The following is a 14,880-nucleotide window of genomic DNA, read 5'->3' on the forward strand; positions in this document are numbered from 1 at the left end:
TTGGGCCCTAGTCATAGGCCCTTGAGCTTGGGTTAATTCAATCCGTAGATTAGATTAGTTAATAAAGGCAAACTTATAATTTTACATTTACTTTTATTTTAATAGTGATATTTTCGTCATTTTAGTAATAATTTTTAATTTGAAAATTGTAATTTTTCTTAACTAATTGAGACTAAATTTTATATATAGATATATATTAGGAGAAAGCTTTTAGCATCAATCATAATATCAGTGAAATTAAGAGGGTTTCTCTGTCCAAAAGAAATAACAAAATAAACAAATCTGAATTCAAACAAAAATCAACATAAAATAGAATTAATAATTATATATTTTAAAAAATAAAAAATAATAATTAATTAGTGATATTGGGACCCCTCCTTTTCGGGGCCCAAGTCATAAGCCCTTGAGCTGGGGCTAATTCAATCTATAGATTAGATTAGTTAATAAAGATAAAATTATAATTTTACATTTACTTTTATTTTAACAGTGATATTTTTGTCATTTTAATAATAATTTTTAAACTGACAGTTATAATTTTCCTTAATTAATTGGGACTAAATTATATATATATATATAAGGAGAAAGCTTTTAACATAAATCATAATATCAGTGAAATTAAGAGGGTTTCTTCTGTTCAAGGCTTGAGGGCTAACATTCTGCAAACGATGGACAGAGAAGTGTACGAGATTAATGCTTGGCGGGACTACTTCGAAAGCACCGGCGTGGACATCTTCAAGATTATCAAATGGTCCATCACCGTTGCTTCATGCGTTCATTCCGACGAATTCTTTGAACGAAGGGATTCAATCGCCGGGATTCTTTACGCCAAGAAGAACCAGAACCAAAACCGGCCAAGATCCCAGGACGCTTCTGGCGCCTTTCTTGAAGAAGGGAGAAGCCTTGGCAAGATCGCTACTGCTGCAGTCAGCGACGGGTCAAAAGGCTCGGATTGTGAGTGTGCTAGAAGGCCTCGCCCTATAATCAAGATTAAATGCTCTGCGAGGCGCGACAAACCGGCGGCACCTGATCAGGATGATAAAAACCAGAAAACCGTTAAGCCAGAGATGGAGGATGTTCGGCCAATGACCAAGAGGAAGCAGCTCCTACAGGATGACGTTGAAAATACAAAGAAGGAAATTCATCAGCCGCCGAAGAAGGAAACCACCATGAGCAACTCAGTTACAATGCCTGCAGCGAAACAAAGTAAGCCGCCATCTTGCTTAAACTACGAGGAGTTGGAGCAGAAACTGGAAGCCACCAAGAAGAAGCTGAGTCTGCGGTATGAACAAGCTAAAAATGAGAAAACAAGGAAGATGATTCGAATAATTGATCCCCCAAAACTTCCAAGACGCAAGAATCAGCCTAGAATCAGCAGCTAGCATGGAGAAGTCATATATAGTTGTTAGGGGAGGAATTAGGAGCCGAGAAACAATTCATAATTAATTGTCTAAAACTTAGATAGAAAGAACTACGTGAGGCTTGATCCCCCCTTTGGGGTACGTAGGCAGCTTATTGGCGCAGCCTCTTTCTTTTCTTTGTATTGATTATATCTTTATTGATTGTTAATTTAAACACATGGCATATCTTTTGTCAAGTTTGGCCCAAAAAGTTTTCCCTTGTCTCATACTAAATAAGATTGAAACGTTGATATGTGAATTGAAATTGAGTCCTTTAGAATACATTTTAAACATTCATTACTGCTAACCAGTTTTATGGTAATAAATTTTGAATGTTGATAGTAAATGCGTAAGAGCATGATCAGAGAAAAACTCTGCTTTAAATAAATCTAAGACAGCTTTCCAAGCTTGGATAAAAAATCACAATGCATAAATTCATATCATCTTCCACCTCATAATAGTATCTATGTTTGTTGTGCTATGAGTTGATTAATATTTGAAACTCAGAACAAGAAAATAACCCCCTGAATAAAAAATCAGTTCTGCTATTAATGCCACCGATGCTACTTTTAGTAATTAATTAATCATGTGAGTTTATTTATCTGATCTGATTTGGGCAAATGAATTCATCTGAAACGCCCAGTTGTAGATGAATTGGCATAAAATTTAAATTGAAGTTGAGTCAGCTCATTACCATTCCATTTTCATTCCATCATATGTTTTATCATAAGCAGATACATAGCATTTATTCTACTTAAATAATAATGACATAATAATGCAGTTTGAATGGCAATATGGGAAAATTATATATCTTAAAGTTTGGGAAAAATTTGTTATCCTAAAAGTTAATTAATAGTGGAGTTTCTGATTTTAAAAATTCTAATATTGAAAAAAAAGGTCTAACTCACATGATAATGAAAGAAAAATGAGTCAAAATCCATATTTTCAAGTATTGTTATCATTGCAAAAATTAAATTTCAAGATCAGAAATTAAAAGAATTTTTAATTAACATTGGAAAACCCTTGCTTTCTCACATCTAGGAGTTTTAATTTATATTTATATCTATAATTTATAAATAAATATATAATATAATAAATTATTTTACTTTAATAATTAATTAATCGATACATTTAATTTAAAACAAGATTAATACATGAGTTTTTCAATACTAATAAAATTTAAGATATCACATTTTCAAGAATATTAATGCACGGATTTTCCGATACTAATTAAGATTTAAGATATTATATTTTCTAGACTATGGAAGAAAAATAAGCATAGTGAAAGAAAAATAAGTCAAAATTCATATTTTCAAAATTTTGTTTTCATTGCATAAATTAAATTTTAAGATCAAAAATTAAAAATTTTAAGAGAATTTTTAATTAGCATTGGAAAACTCATGTTTCCTTAAGTTTATGATTTTTAATTTATATTTATATTTATAATTTATAAATAAATATATAATATAATAAATAATTTTACTTTAATAATTAATTAATCACTACCTTTAATTTAATGCAAGACTAATGCATGGGTTTTCAAATGCTAATTAAGATTTAATATAGCATATTTTCAAAACTATGGAAGAAAATTAATGCATCATGAAAGAAAAATAAGTCAAAATCTATATTTTCAATGTTTTATTATTATTGCAAAAATTAACTTTCAAGAGCAAAATTTAAAAATTTCAGAAGAATTTTTTATTAACATTGGAAAACCCATGTTTCCTTAAGTTTAGGATTTTTAATTTTTATTTGTAATTTATAAATAAATATATAATATAATAAATTATTTTACCTTAATAATTAATTAATCACTACCTTTAATTTAATATAAATATTTAATGATTTGTTATTCCGATGTAATAGCTTTTGTGTATAAATAGGAAGTTTATGTCAAGATTTTTCATTTTATATAGCGCTATGTAATTTAATAAAAGTATTTAAAGTAACTTTTCAAAATATGGATGAAAGAGTTGATTTTGTCAATCAAATCAAAGCTAGCAAGACACAATGGATGTTGAAGGTTTGAGTCGTGACACTTTGAGAGATTCTAAACTTTGAAGATAAGTCAGAAACTTATAACATTGAGATAGTTTTCATGGATGAATAGGCTTTTTTTTTTTTTTTTTGCTTATAGATTTATTGTTAATTATTTATATAGATTTTGCCATCAAATTTATAGAGTAAAAGAATTCACACAACAATTAAATGTTCGTTGGTTTGGTCTTTCAAAACATTGATTTGTGAAGTACAATTGTATTTTATGTGTAATTTTATACTTAGATACAATAATATGAAATACAAAACTACAAATCACAAGTACAAGCTAAACTTTATGCCAAAGATTACTGTTATAGATACTATGGATAAAAGTTTTCAATACAAAATTTCATCTTCAAATCATTTGCTAATACTTTGAGGGTAGTTGAACTTGACAAAAATAAATTGTTTGGTAACTATAAAGTTGATTATGCAATTATTTATGTAATATCCCAGTAATTTGAGAATAATTAATGATTATTAATTTAGTCAGAAGCAGCTGATAATTATTAATTTAAATTAGGAGCGGTTGGTAATTAATAATTCTTGTATTTCTGGTGACTATTGATTAATTGTGAGTTTAAAGAAAATATTAAATTATTTGGAGATTTAAGAAAAAATAAAAATTTATGTTGTTTCGTGAAAATAGGAAATTAAGTTTAATTAATTAAATTATTTAGAAATAATGATGGAATTAATTGGGTGAATTTCTGAAAATTTGGGGTGTAGGTGGAATAAGTGGAAATGGAAGTTTGGGTGTGTGTGTAATTAATGAAAAGTAGGGGTGCTAGAATGTGATTTGCAGAAGTTGCCGAGATTCATTATAAAATTAATGTCCTGCGCTTATACGTTGAAGATGCAGCTGGTGCAGGAAGTCGCGCGTAAGGGAGTCCGTGAGCGAGGCGCGGGATCGAATCATGGGGGTTGCGTGCGCTGGGGGGGATTTTGGTTGATTTTTCAATCAAAACCTTGCCCAAAATGGCGTTGTTGTGGGCAAGGCGGTGGCACCAGCTGGGCTGCCACGCGACAGCCGCTAGTAGCCCTCTTCTTTGCCTTTTTATGCTGCGAATTGCAGCAAGAAACTGGGGAAACTCGAGTAACAATGAGGGAATGAAAAACAGAAAAGGAAGCAGCACACAGAAGCTAAAAATTGGAGAAGAAATTGAAGATTAAATGCGGTTTAATTGAGGTTTAATTAGCCAGGTAAGTAGAGGAATATGCATTAATCATTTTGTACTGTTAAAATTTAATTTTGGGTCCAATTTTATTAATTTTGGGAGATTATGCTATTTTGCAACGTTTATTAATTTGGTGGCGTGCGAGCGTAAAAATGCCAAAATCTACTAAAGAAATGCAAGCTCTTTACTCCCTTCGTGACTCTCATTCGATTTATGAATTTTATATCCTCCCTTAACTCGATTTGGTTCCATAAATTAATTACGTTCGTTACAAACGGTTATTGTGCAAATTTTATTTAATTAATTTAATTAGGAGACTTTTGGGGTTAAATACCTTTGTGAGCTCTTTCCATTTTATGAACCCCATGCATTTCCTTAATTCGTTTCGGTTTCACGTATTAATTATAAGAATCGAGGATTTTATTAGCATGATTTAATTTAAATTAAATATGAGACTCGTTGGGGTTTTATTTGTTGTGTGCCTACAGGGTATTATGTACCGCCCCTATTCCTTTCAGAATGATGCTGAACCCAACTTGGGGACTAGGTTCCTAGATGTGGGAGTTTATTTATGGATTTCTTGGGTGTGAGTAGGCTAGAGCTATCGAGCAGTGGGCCATGGGTTGGCTGTTGGGTGACGTTGAAGTAGACTATTGTAAGGCTCTGAAGTGGACCATCCAATGGACACTCCTGGTCACAGACCATTGACTGGTGTCGGACACTGCTGACTAGCCCTGCCATTATGTGATTTACTGTATGATTCGACATGTTGTATTACCATTCATGGTTTGATATTCACATGGATACGGGATGCATGTTAGGGTATTCATTTATTGAGTATGCTTGGACATGGACATTTTAGTGTGGTTAGTTTGCATTTGGCACGGGCATATGCATCGCGTGTGGTTTACTATGTGGGCGGAGCATGACCTGATGTCTGGATGTATGGGCGCCGGTGTATCACGTTAATGCTCACTACGCCATTGCATTTTTATGTGCACTGCATTGTTATCGACAGTTCATAGGTCTCGAACAAGAGAACTATTCTGAGAGAGCCCATAGCTCGGGTGTTCTACAGCTCGGGTGTCGGGAGGACCGACGCGAGCATTTAGGTGACGGGAGCACTAACTCGGGACGGAGCGCATAGGTTTGTTGGAGAGTTATGTTTCCTTTCAGGGTAGCGGCAGGTTGGTATGGGACACTTGGGTGCCGTGTGTCTTGTGTGGGCCCCAAGAACTGATACGTGCTTTTATTTACGCTTTTATACTGTGTTGGGCGTCTCATGGCTTGTGTGTACTTGGGGGTTAGTGTTCTAGGAGAGTTTACTGGTTCTGTTCAGCTTTCTGCCTTTCTTCTTTTATGCTTGGTGAGTCTCTCGACTCACTTTACTTTCTATCATTCCAGGTAGTGGCAACGTGGGTCATGGGCAAGAAAGACAACATCTAGCGACAAAGTCGGTATGGTGTACAGGTAATTTTGTCAGTCCCTGTCATTCCCCGTCAACCCTAGTAGACTTTGATGTATGAGAAGGATTTTCTCTATTATTTTTTACTATGACAAGTCATTCCTTGTGTCTCATGTATGTCGGCACAGAAGTCTGTATCCATTTATTTATTATGTGACCGTTGTGCTAGTGAAGTACCCGTAGTGCATGCATGTGTATAGCTTAGCTTCCGTTGTTTTTAATTCTTATGTATGCATGTCGGGGTAGTTCTTGTCTTGTATTTCATTCTTTCTCCTTCCATAGGCGCTTTTGGTCGAGTAGTCCGGGTGGTTAGGATATCTGGGTAGGGGTCCTTACAATTTATGTCATTATAACTGTCGACCTTCGGAATTGGTTGACTGTGATTCGTCGGCCCGTACTGATAGAATGATCTCGAGCATGAGCTTAAGAGAGTAATGACACAATCAATCAAACAATACGCAAGAATTTTTATGTTGTTCGGCCATAATAATGCTTAGTCCACGACTGCTCTCTGATTATTTTGGCAGCGACGGGTATAATACTCATCGCTGATTTAGTAACGATTCAATTTCGTCCCTGAATCAGTGACGAGATGAAGGTCGTTGTTGATTCATAAATCAGCGATGCGAAGAAAGTCATCGTTGATTCAAAGATGGGAATCAACCTATCACTGAAATGAGCAACGGGAATTAACCCGTTGCTGAAATCAGCGATCGAATGAAGGTTATCGCTGATTTAGCGACGGTAATGAGGCCCGTTGCTGAATTAGTGACAAGCCTCATTCCTGTCGCTAAATAAAAAATAAAAAAAATATTTTTTAATCAAAATAAATAAATTTAAACATAAATTTATAAATTAAATTATTTAAAAAATATATAAATATATTAATAAATAATATTTTTTAATAAATAAATTAAAAAATAAAAATAAAAATAAAATTTTTAAACATAAATAAAAAAATATATATTTTAAAAATATAAATTATATTTAAATTTTTATATTTATTTATTATAAAAAAATTTGTTTATATTAACTAGTTCATTATGGAATTGATTAATTGGCTTCCATTTTATCTTTATTTAAAAATAAATTTTTATATATATAAATAAAATTTATAATAATTAACAATTTATTTCAACTAATTGAATAAAAGTTAAAAAAATATTTATAAAATCATTAATTTAAAGATAAAAAAAATTAAAATTCGTACAAAATAAATATTCAATTACAATCATCATCATCATCATTTTGTTTCTCATTATCATAAAATTGATCTCTCGGTCCATGTTGAGTCGACGATCCAGATTGCTATAACGTCGTCATTTGTTTATTTATATGCTCCTATCTTGCCATCATCTATTGCTGTCATTAACGTAGCTGGACATTCTAATTCTCACCTCAGTCATCTTGGTTCGAGCGAAATGCAGCTCATCGTTCATTTGGGTGACTCTCAATCTCATTTGTTATAATTTGGATGACAACCCATATGAACCACTGCAGCTGCTATCGGATCCAACCTGGTAGGACTGCTTAGCTTGAGAGCCGAGACTGTAGACATGACACTTCTTGTTCCTACTAGAGACAGTCTAATAAAAGATGTGATGCTTGTCAACTGTAGGCGGAGAGGACCGCTACCGCTAACTGATGCTGAAAATGCTTCTACATTTAATCTCTCGAACGCCTCATATATAAATTAAAATATTAACGTTATTAATTCATAAAAAAAAATCATTAAATTGTAATAATGTACATAAATACAATTTTTGCGACACCCTTTGATTTATTATCAATCCACATTTCTTGTCCTTGATCATCATTCCAAGTGTGGATTCTCTTCAAAACCTTGAATTCATTGGGCTTGCGGACTAATTCCTTTGCATGCATGACAAATGTATGAGCTAAAATAAAATAAAATATAAATCACTATATAAGTTTATAAAATTTACATTTAAATAAGAAAACTAATTACCATTCTCTTCGGCTCTTCTCTTCACTCTCGGTGAAAGGAATGGATCTGCTTGTGTGGATTGAACCATCGATCTCGGAAGCGTGATTCTTTTTGTTTTGTTCTACTTGCTTCTTGTACTCATCTTCATCCCACTTTGTTCGCAATGCCTGCCGCACGATAGGATCCATCCACTGACCCTTATCTACATCTTTTTTAATTTTGTTCAAATTATTTCTGAAACTTCTCCAACCAGACTTATTCCAAGTGATCCATATACGATCATTCTTCTCGAGTTGCCACTTAAACTCCTTCTACAAGAAGTTAAAAATGAATAAATATATATATAATTTTAAATTAAAACTTTATATAATTAAGAATTACAATTATACTAACGTTAAATTCTTCCAGCCACATCCATCGTGTTATTTCTGGCATGTCATCCTAATGAAGCCAAGCTTCAGTGTACCATCTCTTACAAATCTTTGATTGTACACTTAGTGGGCCAATCTCAGGGAAAAAAACTGTAAAACCAATATTTGTAAAGTAAAAACGTGTATTTTTGTGTATAACAATTACAAAAAATCAATTAAAAATGATTTATAAGATACTCACTAATCATAGTTCTGATTGCAAGATAACTCTATTCGGTGATCAATTTAATCAGTATCAACTGGCTCAGATAGAGTTGGCTTAACATTCAATGCAGGAGAAAATGATGAAAGATGTGCATAGGGTGCCAGTATAAATGAGTATGGGTAGGAACCTCATAGGGGATGAAAAGTCAACTTAGAAGAAAAGACATATTGTGGTGCAGTCGTGGGTGGGTGGGATATGGGTAAAACTGTAATATAACCTATAGGATATGGCATCTCGCCAAAAGACTATTGGAATTGAGTCATGGGAACGAAAGCATGTGGGTGCGATGATTGAGAATATAAAGGAGTAGAAGGGACAGTATATGTGGAGACAGAAAGAGAAGACTGTGAACCAGAACTACTGAGATATGGAGAAGGTGTGTCCCTATAAGATTGATGTCTACCTCTACCCCTACTACCCCTACCCCTGTTTGGTTCGGGAGACTAATGTCCTACATCTATTTTGAGAATTACATGAAAAATAAAAAAATACTAAAACGTACAAGGTCACAGAAATTCAAAAATACAAAATCTATTATATCATAGCATATATAAGTGAATTCACATATTCAAAAGTAAATCAATTTTCTTCTACATATTCATCCATGATTTCATCATCACTATCTATGTCATCAGAAAATAACTCTTACTCGTCATCTCCTGATATAGATTCTTCCTCTGCATCATCATCTTATTGCTAAACATCATTTTGATCAATTTGAGGCAGTTCTGATATCTCATTCTCTTGGAAAGGTTCTTCCATGTTAGCTTTGGGAGCAGTTATTGTAGCCTGTGTCTTTGTATTAATAACAACCATCAAATCATGTTTATCACGACAAGTGTCGGGGTACGGCGGGTAATACACTTGTTCAGCTTGTTGGGTAAATATGAAAGGATCATATTTCCTATACTTTGTTGATGATTGAACCTCCACAATACCATACTTATCATGAATTTTGGTTCCCCGAGGACTTGGATCATACCATTCACATTTGAACAGAACTACACTTTTCATTGATAAGCCTGCATATTCCAATTCAATGATGTCTATAATTTTTCCATAATAATAGATCTCTGAGGATCCAACCCCTGTCCTAGACACTCAAACACTAAAATTTTTTATAGATCTACTATTACTCCATTCAATTGTATGAAACTTATATCTGTTCACAAAATACATTGGCTAATACCGCATGTTTGGAGTCGGTCCCCATCCTATGTTTTGAATTAATGGATTTATAACAATTTGAGTACTCGAATTAACATGAGAAAACGTTTGAATCACTTAATGCATAACTAAAATTCAATTTAAAAATAACCTAGTATGAAGTAACATATTTGATGATGGAACCACTTAGGAAAATGTTTCTCGATTTGTTTATTTATTTCTGCATCTATGATATTTGAAGATAGCTAACGCAATATGTTGGTGTACATGTTAAAAAATTAAAGTGGTATATATTCTAAATAATATGAACCGAATATAAACTTATAAATATATTCATTAAAATTTTAATTCTTACTCAATATAAGATTCGACCTCTAGAATATTTAACAAGACATATAATTTGGTGGCTTCAAGCTCTTTTCCATCCATCCACCTAATTTTTATTGGACTAGCAACACGGCCTAGATAATTGATGACGAAAATTTGTAGATATGAAGAATCTTTCTCATCATCATTTCGAGGGACTCTCGTCTTTCTTGATGGAACATTTGCTGCAAAATAATATGAACCAATTGTGGACGTCTCTTCAATTAAATATGCATCACATATAGATCTTTCTACATGAGCTTTATTGTGAACCTTCTTTTTTAAAGTATTGAGGAACCTAAATCATTCGAAGATCTCTTTAATATAGTTAAAATTTATTTTATTAAAAATAAATAGTTAAAATTATGTCAGACATAACTTTTAAAGGGATATATCCATCTGTATTGTACTGGTTCCCCCACCTTTATTTCATAAACTAAGTATATTGACAGATACTCCATTGGGTTAAACCATGCCGAAGGAAATACACGTTTTAATTTGTATAAAATGATGTGTATGTTTTGTTCCATGACATATAGGTGCTCAATCCTCAATACTGTTGAGCAAATGTCTTTGAAAAATTGGCATAACTCAGTAATCGGATTCCAAATTCGATCTAGTAATGCTGCAAATGCCATTGGGAGTAATCGCTCCATGAGAACATGATAATCATGGCTTTTCAACCCAAATAACTTCGTGTTTCTCATATCAACGCATTTACCCAATCTGGAAGCATATTCATCAAGGAGCTTAAGTTCTTTTATCCACGTCAAAAGCTTAACTTCTGCTCCTTATGAACGTGATTGGGCCTTGGGTTTTCAATACTTACCCCCTCCATGATCTATTAGTTCAAGCTCTTTCGACCTACTAGATTCTTTAAGGTGCATTTTAGCCTTCCTATCATTTTTACTTTTACCCTTCAAATTCATTATTGTGTTGAAAAGATTATCATTCTCAATGTTCATGATATCTAAGTTGTATCGAATTATATTATCTTTTCAGTATGGTAATTCTCAAAAAATGCTCCGTTTGGACCAATTATACTCTATGTCATGAAAAATTACAGACTATTTGAAAAATGTTATCTCCAGTTAACCGTGGTGGTGGAGAAGAATTCTCAACTCTATTTTTTTCGAAATGCATTTGTATCTTTCCACCATACTTAAGGTTGAAAGCTTTAGTTTTCTTCATACAATACGGACATGCTAATCTACCAGATGTCATCCAACTAGATAACATTTCATATGCAAGAAAATTATTGACAGTCCACAATAGAACAGCCTTCATAAAAAAATTATTCTTTATTGATATATCATAAGTTATAATTCTTTCGTACCACAACAATTTAAGTTCATCACTTAGAGGCTGTAAGAAACATCTATCTCGTTTTTCGGATTTGATGGTCTTGGAATAATAGTAGTCAGAAAAAGGAACTCCTTTTAAACACAATCGAAGAGGCAAATTATATGGTGTCACAATGACTGACCAACAAAAATATGGGCAACCTGATTTATCATACAGAGTGAACCTATCTGCACAAAGACCAAACCTCACATTTCTAGGATCGGCGGAGAAGTTAAGATATTTCTGATTAAAATGTTTCCATGCTTCCCCGTCAGACAAGTGAGATAATACACCAGGCTCCGTCCGAATTTTATGATACCATCTCATGCTCAGAGCTATAATGGTGGAAGCATATATTCTATGCAGTTTTGGTATGAGAGGGAAATACCACATTTTTTTATAAGGAATTTGTTTAAATTTTCCCTTTCCACTTCTTACAGGTTTAAAACGAGGATGATCGCAAACTTACAACTCATCTTGGATTTATCATCCTTATAATACATCATACATCCATTTGAACAATAATCAATTTCTTACAACTGACCCCAAACTGAAAAACCAACTTTTTGGTATGATAAAAGTTAGTGGGCACACGATTGTCAGTTGGCATTGTTTGATGCATAAACTGTATGATTTTATTATAACCACATTCGAGAATGTTGTAATCAAACTTAATACTCAGCATCCTAACTGCAGCAGAAAGTTTACTTTCTACTTTGCAAATCGGATACAATGGAGCTTGTGCAACAAACAACATGTCATAAATTGATTGTGCATTTTCATTCTATGCTTCATCTACATTGTAAGTTTGATAACCACTTCCACTACCTTGCACTATATATGGCCCATTTGATCGCCCTACTGCATCTATTACCATTTATTCATATGGATTAAATAGATCCATAAATTATTTTTTCTATAATATTCATTTTTAACTACCAGTGGAGGTACTACGGCACTTCTTCACCATGATGCATCCAATAATAACCCTTCATGAATTCATGTTTGCAAATATCTATTTTCATCTCATTGACTGATTTGAACCTCCGACACTTGCATTTCATACATGGGCACTTTAACTATTTTTCTACTCTTATGAAACTTTTTTAGGTAGACGCAAATTGAATAAACTCATCGACATCCTTATAAAATTCTCTAGTAATCTCATCCCTTCTTGGGTTACACTTATTATCAATCCACTTGCGATGCGATGCGATTTCATTTTAAATTCAATAATATATTTGATCAAAAAAACTATCCTGAAAATTCACAAAATCATCTTTCAGTACTACATGCCAACGTAATTTTTAATTGCACTTTCAGACATAAACTACTTTAAATTTTTTACCAAGTAACAAAAACTTTTAACCAAATAATAACAATATATTTGTAGTTCTAATTTTAAAATTATATTTAATAAATAACTAATTCGACAACAATATTATCGACATTCAATTGTTATATATTATTAAATGTATTATTTATCGTTAAACTAATTTTTTTTTACACCAAACAACCCAATTGACCTTTTTTTAAAAAATACAAACATTATCATACAATAAGTTAGAAAACATGGGATAAATTTTTAAATAAACTCCTGCATTTTTAAAAGTGACTCATACACTTACAATTTGACATTTTTTTAATTTTTTTAATTTCTAATAAGTGATTTAATAGAAAATTAAATTAAAAAAATTAAAAAATATGCTTAACAACAAAACTAGACCACAAGTTTTTATTTATTTCAATTATGTATTATTGTCTAATTTTGTTAAGATTTATCTTTATTAAACCTAGAGTCAAAATATCTCGTGTAATAGTCAATTTTTTTTTATTTGTGTCTACAAGATTATTTACCAACCATATTATTAATTATTAAGTAATATTAATAGCATCATAAATTTATAATTGAAACTAAATTAAAAATTAAAATTTTATTCAAAATTTAAATTTAACCCCTTCATAAATTTGGAAACCCACCACCACCCCAACCCCCCCCCCCCCCCCCCCCCCAGTAATATTAATAGCATCATAAATTTATAATTGAAACTAAATTAAAAATTAAAATTTTATTCAAAATTTAAATTTAACCCCTTCATAAATTTGGGAACCCACCACCCCAACCCCCCCCCCCCCCCACTTAAATATGGTTCTTCCCCTTAAATATGTGAAGCAAACCCTCCACGAATTAAACCCTCCCCTTTTTATTATTTAACAAAAACCCCTTCCAAATCGGTGAACCAATCGCCCCACCCAATTAAACCCTCCCCTTAAATCTTGAACCCACCTATTCATTATTAAAAAATTAAAAAATAAATATTTAATATTTTTAATTTATAGTATATAATTAAAAAAATTTAAAAAATTAAGTTTTTTTTAATTTTTAATAAGAGTTTTAATAAAAGATTAAGTTAAAAAATTAAAAACATATTCTTTACAACTAAACGGAACCAAATTTTTTTATTTATTTCAATTATATATTATTGTATAATTTTGTTAAGATTTATCTTAATTAAATTTAAAGTCAAGATATCTCGTTTAATACTAAAAAAAAATTATTTGTACCTACAAAATTATTTAACTGTCATATTATTAATTATTAATTAATATTAATAACATCATAAATTTATAATTAACACCCCCCACCCCCACACACTCACTTAAACCCGATCTATGTGAACGAACAACACCACCCCCCTACCCCAAATTAAATTTATGAACAGACAACCCCCCAACTCCGGCCCTATTCCTACGCGCCTCCTTTTTATTAATTTTTTTATTTAAATTAACTAATACACAATAATAATATAAACAGAATGTGTAATAATATTTATAAAATATACAACTATATAAATGTAAAATAAACAATAATATACATACAATAAATATAAATAACATAAATATTAAAATTAACAATTAATCATTGAACAAATATATTAATCAAGTAATAAATAATTATTATAACTTAACAATTAACCAAATAATATCTAATATCTAAAAAACATTCAATATTGCATTTTAAAGCTAAAATGATTAACAGCTAAAATATAATGTATAATAAAAAATAAATACCTTAAATTCTTGGTGATGTTCGTATCTACTGGATAAAGACTAAATTGTAACAAAAAAAAAAAAAATCACTTTCGTGTTTTCAATGAGACTAAGTCGGAGAGAAAAGGAATGTAGAAGATAGGAGGAGAGGGAGTTTGACAAGAAGAGAGGCAGTGCAGAGGAACGAAAGAGAGCGTTTAAGTAGAAGGGAGGAGAGAATCCCAAATTTAAAAAGGAGAGGGACTCTGAATTCGCAGGGAGGGGGGGTACTGCCAAATGTCAGGG

At 31.9% G+C, this 14,880-nt stretch overlaps 1 long non-coding RNA gene across 1 annotated transcript; it reads right to left on the reverse strand.

Annotated features, from left to right (window-relative positions):
- Positions 1–7,896: 7,896 nt before the first annotated feature.
- Positions 7,897–13,060, reverse strand: LOC127806569 (uncharacterized). Its single transcript, XR_008024444.1, has 2 exons — positions 8,425–13,060; positions 7,897–8,342 (listed from the first exon to the last, which is right to left on the reverse strand). It is a non-coding gene; the product is annotated as an uncharacterized LOC127806569 (long non-coding RNA).
- Positions 13,061–14,880: the final 1,820 nt, after the last annotated feature.

This window comes from Diospyros lotus, chromosome 7 (genome assembly GCF_014633365.1).
Source record: "Diospyros lotus cultivar Yz01 chromosome 7, ASM1463336v1, whole genome shotgun sequence".
Classification (NCBI taxonomy): Eukaryota; Viridiplantae; Streptophyta; class Magnoliopsida; order Ericales; family Ebenaceae; genus Diospyros; species Diospyros lotus.